General features: G+C 34.5%; 2 long non-coding RNA genes across 3 annotated transcripts in view; one reads left to right on the top strand and one right to left on the bottom strand.

Moving 5' to 3' along the window:
* The window catches only part of LOC125318615, a 131,884-nt gene that overhangs the window by 51,306 nt on the left and 59,527 nt on the right, over positions 1–21,051 (top strand). For both annotated transcript variants that reach the window (XR_007200448.1, XR_007200449.1), the window contains exon 2: positions 10,268–10,354. This is a non-coding gene — a long non-coding RNA (uncharacterized LOC125318615). The remainder of the gene's footprint in view (positions 1–10,267; positions 10,355–21,051) is intronic.
* On the bottom strand, positions 228–5,561 carry LOC125318616. Its single transcript, XR_007200450.1, has 3 exons — positions 5,298–5,561; positions 3,085–3,147; positions 228–851 (listed from the first exon to the last, which is right to left on the bottom strand). It is a non-coding gene; the product is annotated as an uncharacterized LOC125318616 (long non-coding RNA).

Raw genomic sequence — 21,051 nt, forward strand, 5'->3', positions numbered from 1 at the left:
AGATCAATAAAAAATGAATTGTCTGTAGAGACAGTACATGAGTTTATAAATGAATGGTAAACAGAGCAGAAAGCCAAGATCAGTTACGTAAGAGGGAGGCATGAGCTGAAAGAGGATCTAATCAGTTTTGCAATGGCTGATTTAATGTACTGCAGGTACCAACACTGCAGCATATCCCTATTTTTAACACTACAGAGCAAAACACAATACATCACACAATGCAATGCTACCTCTTTTGCTATTTAATTAGTTTTCTTTCTGATATACATTATTTTCAGTTGCTATGTGAGGCTAAAAAATTGATATGTCTTACTTTATCTTTGGACACTGGCAATGGGAGTAGGGAAGGTTTTCATTTCAGCTTTTAATTGTGGCTTTTTTTTCTACTGCCTGGGAAAATGAGTAGTTCCCAAAGCCCGAATGCCACCCATCATATGAATTTACATATTACAAGAGATTAAAACTAGAAGTGAAAAGGACACTTAGGTATAAAAAACTTTTGTTCTCATAAGAAAAGCCCTTGATTGGGTTGTCTGGTCTATTTTGCATTAAATTCTGTATTGTCTGCTATCAAAACATCCCCGAATATGAGCTGATGTTCAAAGACAAAACAGTGGAAATACAAGTCCAGGTGCACTCTGAAATCAATGTTAATTTTTCAAAGCCTTTAATTTCCCCTCTTTCATTATTTTCTTTCACAGTGAATATTGCTTCCTTTCAGGACACATGATAATGAAAATGAGTTATTTGTTTTCATCCAGCGATCATGATTGCCACCAGTAGAATTATCTTTGAAAGCATCATGCTTTTATCCTCCTGATTTCATCTTTTTGGAGGCATTAATCTTCAATCTAGGGAGAAAAGCAATATCTCAAGTCAGATATACTCTTTCACACTATTCAGCTAGCACAGCTATTTTGGACAAAATCTGCTAAATAAATTTGCAGTGCGTCCTCAAGTGTAGTTAATAATAAATACAGAGTTATGACAGTAAGCAGCAGCATAATCAAACCTTTCTTTTTATTTTTCAAAACTGGCTGACAGCACTGTATATTATTTTTGTGCTTAGGATTATAATCTTGACAAAAGCAAGGGCTAGAGAATTCTTCAGAAATAAATTACTGAGAAAAAATATTTACTGTGACTTCCAAGTTCAATGCCTTAAAAGCATCTGATCACATATATAAGGCACATGTTCCTGGCATACAGAATGTGTATGAACACACAAATGGTTCATAAATAAATTTAAAATTCCCTCATGATCATAGTGATTTGCTTGTGCTCTGGTATGAGTCTCAGTATTATAGCTATGATGGAAAGAACATGTTTTAGACTCAGTTATCTATGGCAGCCTGTGTAAACATGAGACAGCCTTTATATAATTAAAATAGTTGTCTTGGGGGTTTTCTGGTTTTTTTCTTTCTTTTTCTTTTTTTCCCCCAATTATAGTTTAATTTATTTCTCTGGAAAGATCCATTTACATAACTGAGTCAGTAATGTCAGAGAATATTTTTCACCTAGATTCAACTGCAATGCAAAGCAAGTAATTTCTAGCTTGCAGTCACTCTAAGGTCATGAAGTTTAATTGTGAATTATGAATTTGGAAAGAGAATACATCCCTTGGACTCTTAAATTCAAAATGTTGAGAACTAATTTTATGGTGCTTTCAACATGTAGGATTTACCCAAAACTCATCACCTGACGAGTCACCTGTTCGTCACCTGAACACAAAGTATATTTTTTATTTGCACCTAGATTTTTCTATAGCTGCTTCCAGTCCAAAACAAACTAGGTAATGCAAGGTGTGCCAGAGGCAACCTGTATTCATTATTTGTGTGATGAAATGTAAGAAGGCACAAAGGAAGAAACCAACTACCTGACCTCTCAATGCAACTGGAGAAGTATTCTCAAAATGTAAACAAAATTAACAGAAACTTGTGGGAAACAGAGAAGCAGAGATTTCTACAAGCATTAGTAAATTTGATTTACAGCCCTGGAAAGAACTTGGGTTGATGTAGTGGCAAGGCTGTGCAGGCTTTAAGCAGAAGAATCATAAACCTGTGTTTCTAGAGTTATAAGTAAGAAAATGTATTGGGTGATATGGTGAAGGGTTTTTAAGTATAGTAATGTGATTTTATAGTTTAAGTTAAGAATTTAGATGTTATAATAGAAGTATGTGTGTGTATGTGAGCTAATAAGTCATTGGTTGTGGAACAGACGCAATGCAGTAAAAAGTAGTAAAGGTGATAGGTTAAAAAGTCAAAACAAAGTTTCGTGTTAATTGCTTATTAGACCAAAAAGTAATAAATTACGATGTAACTCTGAAACTCGTGACTGTCTTCAGCTATGGCAATTTGTTACTAAATCCATGGCCTCTGAAACTGATGCTTTGTTTGCTGTTTTAAGCAATAAATTGTGGTAACATGACCGTCCCATCTCTTGGATAATAAGGCACCAACAGAATAATGATTCATCAGTATTTTTGCCTTTAGGAAAACAGAAGCTTGATATGTAACTGGAAGCTTGTGAGTTCTGGTCAGTGACAGAGCAGCTGCATATATAAACACCTCAGGGGAGCAGTTAAATATCTCCTCAAAATTTACTGAATCTTGAGGCTCTTCAGTGTTGCCCTGACCTAGCACCATAAAGGTTGCCACTACAGGAACAGAATACTCTGGAGGAAGCAGAGAGGCTTAAAATACTTTTTCCTTTTTTATTTTTATTTCTAAGTAAACAGTGTAACAGGTGAAGAACATGCCAACACCTTGTTAGTGAAAATCCTAAATTCCCCACTTTATTAATTCCTTGGTAGATTCCCACATCATAGCTGGATGCTGCAATGGTTCAAATAAAATATTATTCAGTGATAGCTAGTCTGTGTTTTGGCAAAACAGTTTTTTTTTTTTTTGCCTTTACATGTACATGTAATCAAAGGATTTTTAAGGTCTCTTTCAACCCAAACTATTCTATGATTGTATGATTGTATGATTCTATTGATACAAACATATTTTTTCAATTTTCTATTTCCAGCATTTTCTCCAAGCAATCCTAAAGTGAATAAAAATTTTGACTCAGAATACATACCTCTCGATACTGGAAGCACACATAACATGTTTCCTTTATTTATTCCATAAATATAAACTTCAACTATGTATGGTGGGAAAAAGAGAAAACAAAAAGTCCGAGTATTAACATTTAGATTTTGAATATTAACATCCTGCAAAAGCAGGTTAATACCATTTTACCTAGTTTCGCTCAGGTTATCTCTCCTAAGATTTTCTTTATAATTTCTTTTGGAATTTTTTTATCATTCCTTTCTGATTTAGATACATCCTTATTCTTCTCTAGATATGTGTGACCTTTCTCCATTTAGAAGAAATGGGGTTGACAGTTGTTCAGCAAGTCTTAACCCTTCTTCACTATGTTTGATTTGTCTAGACATTATCCTTTCCTTGGAACAACAAAAGAAAAAGATCTGAAAACAGCTTCTGTGTGAAAAATCTTCAGCACAGACCTGTTTAGGTAAAATCTTTTGATGTTCATTAAAAACAAACATAAAAGCTCCCTTATGCAAGATCTCTGAGCCTGGAAAATATTTCTAGATAAAGCCGTCTCCCCACTTCCCTTATCACAAATTTTCATTTAAGAAGGTTTGCAAGTGCTCTGGATGGGACATTTAAATTTTTGAGATTGTCTCATAAGAGTAGCACAATAACAGCAGAATAACTAGCATGTACAGCATATAAGGTGAAAGGCTAATGAGATTGGACAGTCTCTTCCACAGTGTTCCTAATGTTCCATATTTAAAGCAGTATTTATGTTGTGCTGCTCACTATTGATATTTGCTTTATTGTGCAGAGCTAATAACAGGGGTTATGGTTTGAATAGGGAATTACACTTAATCAGAATATGTCACTCTTTGTGGTATTGAGAACCAAGTACCTACAATCATTTTAGAAATTTTCACAGTAAGGTTTTTCCTGAAGAGGGATTTTTACTACATGCAGATATATATAAGTGCTAGTACGTTGTCATCCTGCATAAGGAAGGATTTCAAACAGAAAGAACTGACTCTCTCACTTAATATTTTTTCTCAGTATCATCAGCTGTTTTAAAAGAACTAATTTATTGCCATAATCACAAATGTCAAAAACAAAATCAAGCTTTTATGTCCATCATTTTAGATCGAATTTTAATACACTTCATTGCATTGATTTCTCATCTACAGTATTATTATTTTATCATCCCATGAGCAAAAGGATTTCTTTGCTCTCTGTCATCATTTTTCTGAAAAACAACAGTATAATATATGCTCTGTCACCTTTATCTAAATGGCAGCAAATAATTCTTTTGTCTGTTTTTTTGAGTGAAGAGAAAGGGAAGAAGTGGAAACCTTTCAGGATTCTTTGTTGCTGTTGTTTAGTAGAAGCCAATATGTTATAGGATAGACAGGTGGACGCTTGTAAGGTCAGTTTACCCTGATCTCTTTTTATATGATGTCTAACCCTAGAGACTCATCAAAACAGGTTTTTCTCAAGTCTTGACAGAGGTGCTTTTTCTGTGAAGTTTCAGGTAGCTTTACTTTTAATGCATCCACAATAACAAAAACATACACCAAAGGAAATAAGCTTTTCTGCCAAAAACACTAATTTTTGATCATGTCACCTGGTATTTGTTTGTGTGGTACAATATGCCATTTCTCCCAGTGGTGGATTCAGATTTAAAAGGCTACCAGCCTCCTTTGCTTTTCTTTTCCCTTTTCTTTCATTAAAAGAGACAATCCTGTTAATCTAGTTATAATTCATAGGTGGAGAGAGTCCAATTTGTTTCAACCTTTTAAGGACTGGAATTAGAAATTTGAATCCTATCTTGTAAATGCCAATGGTAGAAAACAATCATATACTGATCATTTATTCTGCTGCCAATGATTATGACTACTAGGGAATGATTATTGTGTGACAAAATTTGTATCAGGTGGACTTAAAATTGGTCTAGTTTAAACAAAAGATATGTATTGCCTATGAATTTTGGGTTCACAAAGTCATCCCCTGAAGTAAAGAAAGGCTAAAACAAGTTAGATGGTGGTATGAAACAATTATATACCATGTGAAAATGTTCAGATTTATAAATATTTACTTATAAACTATGGAAAAAACCCCCAGGTAGTAAATGGAGAGACAAAGGAAGATAACCCATTCTCCTGCAACTGGGAACTATGAACATCCACAGTCCTATGTTTTTACAATCTGTCTTGTGACAACAGCCATATAAACATACGCCAATAAAAGATGACTTACCTGTGCACTCTTGCTAAGGGATGTTTGTAGTGATGGATTTTGTCTTTCCAAGTCCCTGTTGTGGATGATGTAGCCCTGCTTTCCTGGGGATGGCTGAACACCTGCCTGCCCATGGGAAGTGGTGAACTCCTTCATTTGCTTTGCTCGTGCGTGCGACTTTTACTTTCCTTAATTAAGTGTCTTTATCTAAACCCATGAGTTTTTTCACTTTTACCTCTCTGATTCTCTCCCCCATCCTGCTGGTGGGGGAGTGAGTGAGTGGCTGCAGGAGGCTTGAGATTCTGTCTGAGATTAAACCTCGGCAGACATTATAAACTGCATAAAAGCATTAATCGGACTGATTTTATGATGGCATCACTTTGGAGCATATTGGATTTTTAATTAAAAAAAAATCTTTGTTGCATTCTCAGTGGAAATTATATTAGGACACTTTTGAAATTAAGCACACCCAGGCAATTATTTTATAAAAGCTTTTGAATGGCCTTGACAATCTTATTCTAGTGTCAGTCATTTACTTGATTCAGCATTCCCATAACCAGTAAATGTCTTTCTAATTTAAATGTATAGAGGCCTCATCGACAAAAATAGAACCTTTGCTTTGACCAGTATTTTAATCTAAAGTCTAATTTGTTTGTCTGAATCATTTTCTTCATGCATGATGTGCATTATTACACTTAGTGAAATAGTAAGAGAATGTTAAAGATGCCTGCTAAAATACTAAAATTATTTAATCTAGTTTTACATTGTTTGCGTCACTAAGCTTCAATTCAATTTGGGGCTTGTGAGAAAACGTCTCCAGAGTTTTCATGTGTCTGTAAAATACAGTGCAGCAGACATCCTCATTTCACAGTATAGTCATTATATCACAGAGTCTGGATAATAATTGGATCTTACTGGTAGATTTGAATTTTAATTATTGTGTTGAGATGAGAGACTAGCCTACCTACTACTGCTTCAGCTGCTGATAGGATCTGTCTCCTGCATTTTAAAAATGAGAATTTCGATGAGGAGAATAACTCCATAGTAAACCACCATGAAATAAATTAATCAAGACTTACTTTTCCTGCTTTACTTTATACAATAAATTTTACTACAATTTCATTACACAATACATATTTTCAAAATTTCTTTACACAATAATTAGTAAAATAAATCCTTTGACTGGAGATGCTAGATGCCATAGGGAATCTGGTTTTTTCTCTAGTCTAATTGGGTGGCCTATTCATTATTGTGCCCAAGAATTTGGACATTGTGTTTGGGAAAACTATGACAACTAAGTTTGAACAACTTGGGGCTTGCTCAAGCTCCAAAAGCAATTTTTTGGTCCTGCATCATAGTCATTGGAGTTAAAAGATTGGTCTCTCTGCAAAAGCCAGAAGACTGAAAAAGGAATTTAAAAATAGTTTTTTAGAATACAAAATAAAAGGGTTTTTGTGTACATCCTTTTAAAAAATTATTTTTACAAGAGCATTTGAACCACAAATCAACATATAGTTTAATAAAATATTAAATATAAATATGATTTAAATTTAAATTGTATAATAAATATAATAAAGGAAAGTAGTATGAAATATAATTTTAATAATTATTGCTTTTAAATCTTAACTTTAAAGTATACAACATTCTCCAGCTTTGAAACCATCTATTTATTTTTTATTTTCTTACCTTCTTTTGGTTTTTGTTAAATATAACCATAACCATTACACATTAAAAGTGTAGCAGATGACTATTTCTGCCAAGACTGTTAGACTTGGTTTGGGGATTTGATACAAATTAGCATGCATATATTTAGATATCCATATATCTTTCTGTCATTCACTCCAGGGGAAAGAAAAAAGGGAATAATTTTAGGTCTAATTATTTCTTTGCTCTAGTTCATTGTGTGACTGTGGAGCTTATGGTGCTAGGACAAAGGTAAGGGCAACAATCATTGGGAAAAATGGCTGAGGGCATAAGAAGGATTGCTTCTTTTGGTGGTGGAGTTGTCCTGTTTTAATTTAATTTGTATATGCAACTATTGCCTGAGCTAAGGAAATGTCTGTCCGGAAAAGTGCACTATCCGCTCAAGATCTACTGAGGGAGGAGAGAAACACTTTTCTCTAACCACCAGCGCCACTTGCATTGTTTGGATTTTTTGTAAACAAAAACAAAAAAAAAGCTTGTAGAAAGTTAATAGCTTGTATATTAATTAATAAATTTATACTAATGTTGGCTACTCAACAGTGATGTGTATAAATCCTAAAGCACTCTAAGGCTAAAGACTTGCTATTGTGCTCAGTGGAGCTGCCAGTGGTGTAAATGAGTTCCACTATCCCTGCCAGCTGGTTGTACACACACTGTCAGGCTGTCTTGACACGCACTAAGTAGCCCCAGCTAAAGCTCACAACTGCTAAGCAGCAGTATTTTATGACAGTTGCCTGCAGTTATGTGTCCGTGTCATGTCCCTGCAGAAGCATTCTTGTCCAGACAATGTCAGCATGTGTTATCATGCTGGGGCAAGAAGGAAATACTCACAGTACAGTTGCTGAAGTAACTTTATATTTAAAGTAAATTTGCATAAATTTGAAAAGTCCCAAGAAAGAGGCAGCTGTATTCATGTTGTGGAGAAAAGACAAAAAAATCCAACATGCAAGAAGATATTAGGGTGGACAAACAGCAGAACTGAAAAGGGAGCAGTTGAGTTTTGTATGAACTGGCAAGTCTAAAGGCAACTGAATGGGAGCTAACTGGAATCATTTCACCAGATGATATAAATAGGAATATTAAAAGGAAACATATATAATAAAGTCAATTAACTGTTCTGACAGGTTCCCATACCTGATCAATTTGGATGAGTAAAATGACCATTTTTAAAGATTCCTTCATGGAGATAATATTATTAAAAGAAATGAACACAAATCAAGCAAGCTCTTAGACTTTAAGGCCTTCTTCCCCACCAAACTTATGCAATTGTTTGGACAACCTGCAAGTATGTAAAGCCCCAAATCCTTTCTGAATCTGTTAAAAATCCATCTTCGTAGTCAAAAAACCCTCTTTTTGCTTCAGTCACATTGGAAAGTTACACATACACATTACAGGCTTCCTTGTTAGTTGTGAAAGTAACTGTAGACCTTTTATGTTTTACTGAAGGAAATATAATGCTGTTTGATCCTTCTTGAGCTGACTGGTTCCTTGGTTTGCAAAGGCTCCTTTTTTGACCTTAGAATATTAAACAGACTTGGCACTCTCATTACTGCATTAGTATATGTTTGCAGTATTTTTTAATAATGTTAGTGCAATTGTTCAGGAAAGCTGGATTTTTTGTCTGACTCTGCCACAAGATAATGCAAATCTACTAAGTATACATGGAATCATTCCAGCTAGCTTTTTATATAAGTGCTGGATAATTTCCTGTACCAAGGTCATATTAATTCTAAGTGGGGACTGTGAAAATCAATGCTAATGAGCCTCCCAGTGACCATAAATCTTCTTTTATGTAAGTAAACAGAAGTCAGTTAAATATAAACTTTTGTATCCCTTGATGTATAAATGTGATTTACCACAGTATATTTAGGGGAACAAACACTGTGCTTAGAGCCAGTGAGCTCCTGGACCAATCTGTACCAGATTTGTGCTTCTCCATTCCTCTTCCTTCATGTCTGCATAAAACACTATGCTCTGCTCCCATAGCAACTGCTATTGTTTGGGACGATATCTCTATGCATTCGAAAGGCACCTTGTTTTGCACCGGCCTTTCAGAGTAAGCAGTAGGAAAATATTTTTTTTAAATATTTTAAATTCCATTGACACAGAAGAATGAAACAAAGCTGCTGGGGCTGTAAGCAAAGAATACCGTGCCAGGCAGACAGGGTTTGTGCCTTCCATCTCGATCCAAATCTAGCAGAAACACACTGAAGCCAAAATCAGAGAAAGAAGCAGCATTTTTGCAGCTGCAAATGTATCAGTGCTAACCGAGGAGTAACTAGCAATTTTTGTCTAACTGAAATTGATAATGAGAAGGAGAGTCAATATTTGAAATCATAGACAGATTTTTATTATTTGTCCATACTTTCTTCTTATCATCTATCTTGAGGTATTTCTTTCCATTCTGGTACCAGCCTGCATTACTGAAGTCTTAAATAGTCTGTATGTAGTCATGTCATTGAGTGAATGCAGTCACAATTTGAAGCAGCTGGAAATGGGGATGAACCATAAAAGTGTAGAAAGAATATTTCTTTCTATGTGCTGATAAGAAATAATTTCCTTTTCTCTGTGAAGGGGGAATTTGAAAAGTTTTTTCTTTTCTTTTCTCCCTCATCTGTAATTTCTTGGGTTCTGCACCCAAGACAGGCAAAGGTACTTTTGTCTTGCACATAATGGAGACTAGAAATTTTGATGAACTGGAACCGATACTGACAGATGGTCATGCATATTTTCATTTTCAGTATTGTGCCAAAACTCATGGGCCCAGCAATAATCAGCAGGCAAATTTAAGCTGGAAACAGAATAAAGACAGCAAAAATGCATGGCATATAATTAATTTTGCCATCATTTTCTCAAAATTTGTTGCCTATTGTCACCATCCTTGACTGCTCAGAATTTTTAAAAATCTTTATCCCTTATATAAAATCTTCCCAACGCTGTCTAGCTATTAGTATTTATTGCAAAAATCTGTTTATTTTTTGTAGATGTATAGAGGGCCCTCAGAAGTAATTTCTAAAATTTCTATGTCATTATATGTCCTAACTTCATTGAGGACCCATGACCCTGCAACATGAAATTCAATTCAGACTGCTAGACTTGAGGCTCCAGTGTATACAAAAAATTTTACCCAATTTAAGAGGATTAAATTCTAGATCTAAATGAATAAGATACACCAATATTAGCTACCCTTTAGCCAATTTAAGAGCACCTGCACAAGGGATTTCACTGGTTTAAATCAATTTAAGAATTGATTTAACTAAATTGTTACAATTTCTTTCTGTACGCAGGGGACCAGTTACGTGAGTTTTATTTTGGGAAGCGTTAATCACTCACCTACAATACCATGAATTTCAAGTTTTATTGATGGAAAGCAGGTAGGTGCCTTCCATAATAAATACTAGAGTTAATGTGTACTGTCTGGGGGATGGCCCTGAATGAGAGATACAAGGGAACTGGCTAATTATATATTATATATTATATAATTATATATTTCTATCTATGTATATTTACAATAAAGGTAAGATACACAGATATGAAATTACAGGGTCCGGGAAAGCTGTCAGATTCAAGAAAGGGTTACAAAGTTGTTATAATGCAATTGATGGTGAATAGGAAGGGGTCTTTACAGTAAGAAGGTATCATACATGTCAAGTTTTGGATTTTTTTATTCTTGAGCGGCCAAAATCAAGATATTTGCAGGTATGTTAACAGTGCAGCTCAAACCTCTTTTAATAACCAAAATAACTCAGCATCTGTTCAGCAGCTCTTTAGTCCTTGTATTTCTGCTAGGACTACTAAGCAGAATGTCTATTAGTGACACTTTTGACAATGCCTACTCGGCCTGTAGACAGCTATTCCCTTGGAGCTAAGTGCTCCTTCCTTTGGTAACACCAAATTGCAAATTAGTATTCTGTCATTATAGATGAGATCTGAACTGATATTTCTGTTTCAGTTTAACCACATTCTGTAAGGGTGGATTGACTGATGTCAGCCCGTGTTGGTGCATGCCTAATAGTCCTGGAAAGCCTTGGAACACTGAAACATATGTTTCCATGTGTTTCTATACACGTGCCTCCATACAATGTATGTCATAACTCACCAGGCCCCTAAATTTGATAAGGTTTTTTGTAGCTTTCTTCTTTAACAGGACTGTTGCAAAAGTGTCGTGTGGAATAATTTTTCATCATTGTCCTCATGTTTTCACATTCATTTTCAACATTGAGCTGTATTTAAGGAAGCATGAAAAAATAAGACCTGAATATTTTAAAAGCTGTCATGAAAGTGGAGATGGATGCCTGAAATGTAAAGACTTGTAACAGAATATTAAAGAGCTTCCTAGAAACCCTTAACTCCTTAGGAATCCTTATCTGTATTCCAATGGTTATAGAAAATAATTGGAATGCAATCTATTCTTAAGAAGATTAAGGGAGCCACAGTTTACATAAAGGTCTAAACACTATTTTATCAAGTAAACTTTCATTTTTAAAGGGGCCATTTCAAGTATGTAGGATGCAGGTGCCCAGGTGCTGCAGGGTCACCCTTTTGAAGCACTGGTTTCAGCTGGCTCCAAAATGGACATGCCTCAGGGAACAGCTGAGCCCCTCAGCCAGAGTGGTGATACATCTGGGGAAAGATATTTAAGATAAATTAAGAAAACCATGAAGCAATGAGAGGTGTGAGGAAAAAATATGAAAAACAGCCCTGCAGGTACCAAGGTGAGGGATGAAAGAGGGGGAGGAGGTGCTCCATGTGCTGGACCAGAGGATGCCCTGCAGCCCTTGGAGAGACCACACTGGAACAGGTTTATCCTGAAAGACCACAGTTTGTGGACAGAATCCATGTTGGAGAAGTGAGAGAAGGAATAGCAGCAGAGAGGAGCTGTTATGGAATGGTCACAACTCCACAGTTCCTCATGAGCCTGTCAGACAGGGAATCAGAGAGGAGTCAGGCTCTTGAAGTAATGAAGTTGAGTATGAGAAGTGGGGAGAATCTATTCTAGGTTTTGGTCTTTTTTCTCACCATATAAATATGTTTTAATCAGCAATAAATTACACTGATTTTTGCCAAGTTGAGTCTATTTTGACAGTAAATGTTAAGTGATCTCCCTGTCTTTATCTTTGCTTCATTTTATCCCACTGTCCTATTGCGGAGGGTGAGTGAGAGAGCAGCTGGGCAGACGTCAGCCAGTCAAGTTAACCCAACACAATGGGGTGAATTATAATAACATGGAATGTGCCTGTCCTAGAAAGACAAAACTCTGGTAACTTTTTTCAGTATAGATTCTAGAATTTCATTATTGTTATGAAGACAACAACAATGCTTTAACATGTTCTGTTTTGGTTTGATTTATAAGGGTTTTCAGAAGAGAAAAACAAAGTGACTGGTCTTCTTACCTATCACTGCAGTTAAAATAAGAACAGGCTTTTAACTTGTATAAAATAATTGACAAGCTGTGATGATGAAAGTGTAAAGTGCTGATCACATGCTGTGACTGTTGTTTGCAACAGTAATTTTAAGAAAAGATCATAAAGGGAAAGAGACAATTAGGTTCTGAAAAAAACAGTCCACGAATTGTTACAAGGGCTCTTTCTAGCAGGTGTCTAGGTTGGAAATGAATCCCAAAAAAATGTATACATGATTGTTTCTTTTGGTGACAATAAATCTGACCCAACTGGTGCATTTAATTTATTTATTTCATTACTTTCAGATTGATTTGTTTTACCTTATGATTAGGTATAAAACTACTTGATACCTTATTTAGTGTAATGGAATTCAACTGACAATTTAAAAAAAATTACACAATCAAATTCTTTCTCAATTTCTCTTTTTCTCAGATAAATCATGTCACAACGTAGCAACTTCATAGAAAAAAAAATAATTAGGTTTGGGTTAGGGCTTTTTGTTGTTTTGTTTTCTTTTTTTCCCAGACTAGTGATACCTAAACTTTCTGTCTTGTAGAGAAATCAAAGTTTGCCAGAAGGCTATGAAAATTAATGTAAATATGAGCTAATGAAAGGTGATTCAGGGTTTACCATTTGTTTGATAGTAATATCAAAGTTGGAGGTTTGGAGGATAACCCAGATATTGAGTAATTAAGAAAGATGATGAAAATGGTAAAGCTGTAAAACTTTGATATGGAAATGTTGGGATAATTTTCTTTAGAAATCAGGTAAACAAGACAGGATATAGAAAAAAAATCTTTGTCAGGAACAGGACAGTATATAATTTAATTTTAAAGTATAAAATTTAAACCAAATAAAATCATTATTTGTAATTAAACTATAGTATTCACTGAAGTGAAAAATTCGTGAGTCTTAGAGCTCAACAAAACAATAGGCTGATGTTCCAGGTCACCTGGCTCAGTCCTACAAAGCTGTAGGTAAAGCCTAAAAATGAAACTTGCTCTGCTCAGAAATTAAGCAAGCCTTTCCCTCATCAACATATGTGCTGGGAAAAAGTACTACTGAGTCTCATTACTGTCCAACTTTTACATGTCATACTGGAAAGTTTCACTTAGTTTCCATTGTTCTGTCTTCAAGGTTATACAAATGTTCAATATTAAACACTGCTCACACACTTCATTGATTTTATCTTACAAGTTTTTATCTGATTTCTTAAACATATTCCAGCTTGTTTTATCAAGGTCATTAAGAAAATATTAAATGCAATCAGTCTCAAGATATTCGTTATGACTTTCACAGTTACTTTGATCACACTTCATTATTTTTTCTTGCAATAAGATTATTTTAATTTCAACTTTAAGGAATTGAAAAAGAAAAGAAATACAAAGCTTGTGGTAAGTCCCATCTGTATGTCAAATAAAGATTTTTCCATATTATATTACATCAAATAATCCAAAATATAAAGACTTACCATATTTACGTCAGAGCTTTATTGGTTGTGTTATCCATGGTACATCTGAAAAAACCCCACATATTTTTGATCCCGTTGTTTTCTATAGATTGTTCCATTTATTTTCCCTCATTATTTTCATATTTCTTCAGTATAAGTTCTCAAGTTTTGACATTGCTGAGATCCATTCTTTCCTGTCTTCACAGAATGCTTTATTTCCTTTCTTTGAATGTTATAATATACTTTTAGAAACTGACATGGCTCGTGTTTTATAAGATTTCTTTGACAACTTTGTGCTTTTAATTGCCTAGTTCTTTCAATATAAACATGCCCCACTCGTTTGCAACTTCTTTTCCAGTATGAGCCTCTACTTGTGTCTATTAGCTTTGAATTTTTCTATAGGACCTATGAGAGCATCACTGTTATTAGAAAATCATGAGGGAAAACTATAAGTACAGCTGTTTTGAGTAATGCTTAGATTGCCTTTCATATTTTTCCCGTCAAAAATTTGCCTTTTCCCCCTCATGTACTTATTATTTTTTGCTTAATTTATATGGTTGAGTAAACTGATCCTATTTGTTTTTAAATCCTTTACAGCACTGAATCTAGATTGTCTTTTGCTATTACTGACCAATAAGACAAGCTTTCTCTTCTCAGTCTTCTTTTTTTTTTCTTCATATCATTTTAAGGCTTAATACATCTTCTGAGACACTTATTTACCATTTAGGTTTGAAGTATTTTACTGTAAGTGATACATATTCTAGATAAATTTTACTTCTTTTACAAAAAAAAGAATAAAAAAATCATCCAAATCCCAGCATTGCAGTACAGCTCCCTTGATTAATTTCTTTGACTTGTAAGAATTGTCTGCTTTGAATTAAAGAAAAAAATCCCTGACAACTTTTATGTATGTCACATTATTTCCTTTTCACCCAAAGGAAGATTATTTTCTTAGTAATGAATTTTTTAGTGTTGATATTCCTTCAAACCAAGGAAAAACAGCTTCCACTCTTCTTAGTTCATTGATATTCTGTGAATAAATCTGATGGATGTCATATTCCAAAGTTATCTAAGCCTCACCATAATTAAACTAACATAAAAAAGGTTTAGAAAATTACTTATCAAGAACATAGGAACTATCATAATTAAACCAATCATTTCTGAAATGTTCTGGTTTCAATGAATGATGGATCCAAACCCTTCATGCTTCAGAGTTTAGCAGTCTTTTGTTATGATACTCAGATATAACATTGCATGTTATGAATGCTATCAGGCCTGGAATGAGCACCAGAATAATGGCTCTGGGATACTTCATGTATCCATCCAGTGTTCCCTAACAGAGGGACAGTTTCCATTCCACCCTTCTTCCACCCCAGTTCTCCTGACTAGAAGCACACCAACTTTTATTGTATATCAAGAGAAACAGGTCTGAATTATTGCCCTGCTCCAGCAACATGGAACAAGCAGAAGGCTGCTTGATAGAGACACCTGTGTTGTCTTAGTCACAGGATTTCCACTATTTACTACCTCTTTCCTTGCCACTTGAGCTGCTCTTTTTGCCACCCTTACACCTTATGTTCTCTGCCCCAACATTGTCCCTGGGGAAAAAAATTCTCCCTAATTACTTTTTCCCTGTCGGTCCCCATTTTGCCATACTACACCCAGCTTTGATGTTTTGGATACCATTACCTAGGTAATCTTGCCCTTACATAGAATTAGTAGTGGGTCCCCAGTGATCCCATCCAGTTATGTGTGAGTCTTGGCTCCTGTAGCCACCCATGGGGATGCCACCATCTGCTTGGCACTATCCCTAGCTCTTGTCCAGTGCTCACACTGTTGGCTGTCATGTAATGCCACTCCTCATGCCAAGTGCAGAGATTTTCATGTCACATTCCATTAGTGTAGCAACAGGCCAGTGACCTGGTCATTTCCTGCAGCCTTAACAGTGTTGAGGATAACTCTTTCCATAAATCCATAAATTTCCATAAACTTCAGAAAAGTATTTCTCAACCTTTTTCCAACATACTGCTGCAGGTTGTCAATAGTGTTACTTTTTTTTTAATTGCATATGTGATCCAGCATGCTAATCTCATCCAGCCTAAGAATGAATGAAGCATGGCTAGATAACAAAGAAAAACTTATCTTGTATTTTTTCAAGTGAATTCCTTTTCCCAAGTGTCACACTGTATGATTTCTTATCGATAATGCTGCATTTATCACATTTCATTTTAACAGACTGTAGAGACAGACTCATCTACTGTTTTACATTCATGAACTTGAATGCTGGAATATTCACACTTAGCACTGATAAGAGTGACTTTGACTTGAAAAATAGACTCCTCAAAACACATTAGCATTTGGGGAAATCAGTGTTCTGAGACTTTCTGATAAGTTTTAATTCTATTTGAAATATCTTTAAAACTACAGACACAATCTAGGAGAACTCAATTATTTAATACACCCTTGTACAATTTAATACACTTTATTACAATTTAAGTCCCTTCATACAAAGGATGTTAGAATGGTAGGGCTTGAGCATAAAAGAAATTATGTACATTAAATTTTTTTGGTATTAAGAATTTTCATACAAGAGGAAAATCCATGATTTTATGCAGGAAAAAATGTCTCATATTATATGAGAGCTTATAAACAGTAAATTCCTAATGAACTGCTGTGGATATAATGCATAAGCCAAAAAATAAACAGAATATGACTGTTGTCCCTTGAGTTCCCCTTGAAGAGAATGTCTTTGACATTGTTAATACGAAAACTCACATTTTTTATGATCTTTTCCTCTTGTTGATATTAATCACATATCTCACCATATAAGTCCAAAATGTTACAAAAATTAGAAATTAGAATTAAAAAATAGAAAAATTAGAAATTATTTGAAACTACTTCTGTTCTGGTAGTCCTCTCCCGAAAGATTCCATGTGTCAAGAGTTCAGATGACAAATCAATGAATCTGAGCAATGAATCTAGGGTGTCAGGGATAACTTGACAGTGAATTGGTTTGAATTGAACTTGCCTTCACATGTACTAAAAGTCCTGATGAGAGATTTTAGGAGAAAGAATACCATTGAAATGGATGAACAGGTCTGCACATGCTGGCAGAGTGAGATGCAAATTACCTTTTACTAAACTTGAATGGGCCATCAGAATTTTGTAAAGGTTCACCTAAGAGACACACAGGGGCTATTCACCTTTTCTTGAAAATTTAGTATGGAAAGAGCAGGCTGAAAAAACAGCATTTATTTCAGGAGAGATTGACTTATATCAGTTTTTAAGGAAAGAGAATCTTTTCCCAAATTTTTATCCACATGTTCTATTTCAGAAAAGTATTTGATTTGCAATGTCTTACTCACAATATGAAGATCTCCCTCTTGACTTCAAAATTATTGACTTTTAATGAATAAAGTAATTGATCATTTAGTCCTAGAGTTCATATAGTCACTTTCTGTCTCAAGAATTTTCAACAAAAATTGATTGGATTTTTAATTTGCTTGCACTTTAGCTCATTGACTTATATTAATATGTCCTGAATTGCTTTGACATTCATATTGTTTATAGTTGTATGTAGACTTCTATGTGTATCTGGAAAACTGCCTATCCTATCTGAAACCAGAACAAAGCAAACTACATCATCATGAATATTTCCTTACTGTTTTTCTCAGTAGATGTTTTGGAATGTGTTTTCCAGTAATTAAGCAAAGTTAATCCTGATTTACATAGGCATGCTAAGAAAACCATGGCCCACAGCTGTATGCCACTGACCTAATACTTTCTGGTATGCCTGAAACTTTAAAACAAATTTACCTTTTTTGATGCTGCTGTATATGAGCTCTGTTATTAAGATGTTAATGAAATGTACACAAATAATGGCAAATGTTTAAGTTAATTTCAGCAACTACGTTGAGTTTACCAAGTTCCATGAGCTTAATAAGGCTGTTACAGAAACATTTATGCTGACAAAAACATTACAATCCACATGTGTCATTAAGTTTAGAGAAAAAGGGTCCCTCTGGAAAGAACCCTTAAATAGTTAGAATAACAATTACTATTCTGAAAATTTAACTAAAAAACATTAACAAAATACATTTTTAGAATAAGATTTTACTTTTCCCATAAGGACAATTGAAATTGTTTAATAAAGAATGAAAACTCCCCATGGATGTTAAAAAAGATTTCACTTTAGCTTTTCTGATTGTTTTAGAAGGATTAATTGCAAACACCTTTTCATAAAATATAGCAACATAAATAATTAAAAAATTATTCAACTAAAGAAGTTTCTTTGTAGAAAATAATTCTAATTCTGTAAGCTGAGTATAGTCTTTTTTAATATCTCTTTATTTTGGTTGTGATGAGGAGCAAAATTCTAATATTATGTGGATTAGGGAAACAAAATATTCAAATCTGTTCCATTTTATTTCAGTATATAATTTCTATTTTGAACACTTTATCATAAAAATAAAGGGAAGTTTTGATGGAAAGTTTGTTTCAAGCTGAAAACCAGAAGCTGCTTCTGAAGTTATATAACCTAACTGTTCTATACCTCTTTAAACTATTGCAACAAAAATCTGTACTCTCACCATACAAGAAAAATACAAATAGAAAAATGTGAGAAGTATCTCAATGCTGCAAAGGTGAACTCCCGGATTTCCAAGTGACTTGTTTGCCTTCAGGTTGTTTTGAAAGTCAGTGAGAGACTTAAATTTGCTGTAACTGGAGATTATATGTACAAACAGGGAAGGTAAGGATGGTGGTTCTACCTACCACGATTAATTCCTATTCCTTTCTATCAGGACAAGGATTTCAGAAGTGGAAGCTAACATCATAATCTAGGTGGTTATTTTCATTTTAGGTATCCAATAGTTGTAAATTCAGTTAAAAAAAAAAAGTGTCGTATTTCTAAATTTCACTTAAATGTTTAATCTTCTTTGACTTATGTAAGTTTAGTGGAAAATTGTAAATTTAGCTCAAGTTCAGCCCATAGCTACCCATTGTAATCACACTGCAGGCCTCTTATCTGTCAATACAGTTACTTGCATAGGTTACTTCTACATAGATTATTCCAGGCATCACAAAAAAATCATCTGATCATCTGTTAGACTCCTCTGCGGTTTGTGATGCTAATTTATCTTGTGAATTTTGCCTCTGGAATTTTAGCTCCCACCAAATACCGTACTGCAACTATGAATTTTATCATTGTGACACTCACGCGGCTTCCAGAATTAAGTCAAGCAAAAGCCATACTCCACTGTCTAAAATGATTTTTTTAAAGTCAAAACAACGTGTCTCTAAAATGTCGGTATGCAATTTTAGTATCCCAGTTATTTCCCTTTTACAACACCCTTTTACAACACCTTTCCTCCAAAAAGCCTGAGACAAAATATTTCTTCTATTATTCACCCTTTTATCAAAAGTATTTGGAATACATTGACTTTGGATTTTTAGCTGTCCTTCAACATAGCAATTTTTTTTCCTGATAAAGATTATTAAAAATTTTATTGAATAGAAAAGTTCAAACACCTTATTGTACAATTTCTGCAACACGCATTCTGAAATGAGCCACCTGGGAGTGTCTTTGAAGTTGATGCTTTGATGTGTCATTCATTTTCTTTCACGTTTAGCTGCAATTGCTTGGAAGTCACTGCATTTTGTCCTTATTCTACTTTCCTGTGAATTCATTTGATGTCTGTAGAATATGCTGTTATCACTGAACTGGTAGAATAAAGTGAACAAAATAAACTGTGTCTATTTTCAGGACAAGAAAAACAACATCAAAGTGTTTAAAGTTATTTCAATGGTTAGTAATGATTGATATTGTACAGTAGCTGGATAACAAGTATATTGACTTCCTTTTATTTTATTTTGAATTCAAACTCTCCAGAGACATTTTTAGATCTGTCTTATCTAAATGTCAGTATTGCAATAAGAGGAGGCTTCTTACCTTTCCTTTACCAGTATACTCATGTGGGAAACAGGCACCCAAAAAACCAAATCAGTTCATTCTTCACTGTAAGAGATATATACTGCATGGTCAGCTGTATCTATCTACTTGAACAAAAACAAGTAAACAAACAAACAAAACAAGCAAACCAGAAATGGATTTAATAAAAAATTTTGATATTTCATCATTTATTTCCTCTTGATATTAATAATGAAAAAAACAGCATATTATCAGCAAGATGTGAGAAACCCACTGCTTGGGAGACTCCAGTTGGATAGTGGAAGGCACAGGTTCAAGGCACTGATACATATTCTACATAAACCAAGGAATTGTAAAACTTGAGCATGTATGTTCCACTTTCTACATCAGTGCTCTAACTGATGATTTCTTACTGTTGTTGCTCTGGTCCTCATCTTTTCGGTTTCATCCTAAGTCTGGCAAAGATCTGATGAATTTTGTTAACAATTTTCTTCTAAAAGAAAACAGTGTTTTTCTCAAATTCTTCAGGGGCTCTGCTATTTACACTGTAAATATATCCAAGAGCTAAGTCTTAGGAATTAATAACCTACAGTAAGTGAGTACATTATAAATTCTAGCTACAGCTATTGTCCTCAGGGTGTCATTTCTGAATAAACTACTGTATTAATAAACATTATTAAGGATGTGTTCACACTGACAAACAATTTAAATGACAGCAGAATTTTCTCCAGTATTTCAAGATAGCGCAGAAATGTCAGCTTTAGCAGGGCAGGATATTTCATCCTTATGAGGAGCAGCTGAGGAGCTGTTCAGCCTGGAGAAAAGCAGGCTCAGGAGAGACCTCATTGCTCTCTACAACTACCTGAAAGAGGTTGTAATGAGGTGGTCTCTTCCCTCAAGTAACTAGTGATATGTCAAGAGGAAATGGCCTCAACTTATACCAGTGGAGGTTTAGATTTGGTATTAGGACAAAATTCTTCACAGAAAGGCTGTCAAATATTGTAATAGGCTGCCCTGGGAAGTGGTGGAGTCACCATCCCTGGAAGTAGTAAAAAGATGTGTAGATGTGGCACTTTGGAACACAGTTTAATAGGGGACTTGACAGTGTTGGGTTAATGGTTTTCTTCGATCATCTTAGAGGTTTTTTTCAACCTGAATGGTTCTATGTATATATGATCCTGAGGGATCTGCATTTCAATCCAGACATACACTATTTTTTCCTTTTTCTAAAAAACCAGTCTGATTACATAGATTGAAATGTACATTGACAGTTGGCTCTAACTAATCCAG

The sequence above is a fragment of the Corvus hawaiiensis genome, chromosome 30 (genome assembly GCF_020740725.1).
Source record: "Corvus hawaiiensis isolate bCorHaw1 chromosome 30, bCorHaw1.pri.cur, whole genome shotgun sequence".
Taxonomy (NCBI): Eukaryota; Metazoa; Chordata; class Aves; order Passeriformes; family Corvidae; genus Corvus; species Corvus hawaiiensis.